The sequence below is a fragment of the Lathamus discolor genome, chromosome 5, assembly GCF_037157495.1.
Source record: "Lathamus discolor isolate bLatDis1 chromosome 5, bLatDis1.hap1, whole genome shotgun sequence".
NCBI classification, from domain to species: domain Eukaryota; kingdom Metazoa; phylum Chordata; class Aves; order Psittaciformes; family Psittacidae; genus Lathamus; species Lathamus discolor.
In genome coordinates, this window is record NC_088888.1 from 10033924 (window position 1) to 10035868 (window position 1945).

Consider the following 1945-nt stretch of genomic DNA (forward strand, 5'->3'; position numbering starts at 1 on the left):
GGTTTCTGGACTGTGAGCACACACTGAAGATGGCTCATGGTCAGTTTCTCATTGACCAAACCGTCAGGTACTTCTCTGCAGGGCTGCTCTGAATGTCTTCTCCGTCCAGCCTGTCTCTGTGCCTGGGATTGCCCCGACCCAGGTGTAGGACCTTGCTCTTGGCATGGTTAAGCTTCATAAGATTGGCATCAGCTCACCTCACAAGCGTGTTGAGGTCCCTCTCGATGACATCCCTTCCCTCCAGCATATCAACCGAACCGCACAGCTTGGTGTCATCTGCAAACTTGCTGAGGTCGCGCTCAATCCCACTGTCCATGTCACTGACAAAGATGTTAAACAAGACCGATCCCAACACCGATCCCTGAGGGACACCACTCATTACTGGTCTCCAGCTGGACATTGAGCCATTGACCACAACTCTTTGCATGCGGCCATCCAGCCAGTTCTTTATCCACCGAGTGGTCCATCTAACAAATTGATGTCTCTTCAATTTAGAGACAAGGATGTCGTGTGGGACAGTGCGGAACGCTTTGCACAGGCCCAGGTAGATGACATCAACTGCTCTACCCGTGGCCATCAGTTCCGTAGCCCCATCATAGAAGGCCACCAAATTGGTCAGGCAGGATTTCCCCTCAGTGAAGCCATGCTGGCTGTCACCAAGCACCTTGTTGTTTTTCCTGTGCCTTAGCATGCCTTCCAGGAGAATCTGCCCCAAGATTTTGCCAGGCACAGAGGTGAGACTGACTGGTCTGTAGCTCCCTGGGCCATCCATTTCCTCCTTCTTCAAAATGGGGGTTATATTTCCCTTTTTCCAGTCATGGGGAATGTCACCTGACTGCCGTGAATTTTCAAATAGGATGGACAGTGGCTTACAGCTCCTTCAGAACCCGCGGATGGACTTCATCAGCTCCCATGGGCTTGTGCAAGTTCAGGTTCTTAAGATGGTCTTGAACCATGTCCTGTCCTACTGTGGGCCTAAGGTCTTGATTCTCACAGTCCCTGCATCTGCCTTGCAAGTCTTTGGCGGTGTGGTCGGAGCATTTGCCAGTGAAGACTGAGGCAAAGAAGTCATTGAGAACCTCAGCCTTCTCCAAATCCAGGGTATCCAGTTCTCCTGATAGCTTCTGGGGAGGGCCCACATTGTCCCTAGTCTGTCTTTCATTCACTACGTACCTATAGAATCCCTTCCTGTTACCTTTCATATCCCTAGCCAATTTTAATTCTAACTGGGCCGTAGCTTTCCTAACATGATCCCGAGGTTCCCGGACAATATCCCTGTATTCTTCCCAGGATGTCTGTCCATGCTTCCATCTTTTTATCTTCAAGAGAGTGTGTTGGCTAACAATTTGCATCTATATTTACATATTCGTATTCTCAGTTCACATTTGGAAGGCTTTTTTTGTCAGAACTGTATAGACCAAAAATTGCATTTTTCCACAAGAGAAAGTTTAGGCATTGCACAGTTTGCAAACAGGTACATTTGATGACGGATAAATGTCATCTCAGCATCTTTGAAATACAGCCAGCAGGTACCTCTGAAAGAGATTCAGTATTCATAATGCTTGGAAAATAGCAATACCCATAAAATGCTGCTTTCCCACGAGTACACTAAAATGTATGTGCATCTTGGGAGCTAACTTCTGGGATAGCAAGCCCTGCTGGGGACCACTGCCTCCCAGTGACCACGAGCTCTGTGGTGCTCTGAATCTGTGAGCTGGCTGTGGCACCTGTATGGACAGGGGAGCTGGCTCTGTGAATGCCGTGTTCAGGTTTACATGAGGAGCGGGTGCCCAGCTGTGGGTACTTGGAGGGCTCGTTGCTGGGGCAAGCAACGAGCCAGAGACAGGGAAGTCTCTGGGCCAATGCCAGTCTGCAGCCCAGTGATTTTCTTGGCTGAGAGCTGGGGTTGCAGAGTGCTTGGTGGTGGAGTGCCTTGGCCCGGGGT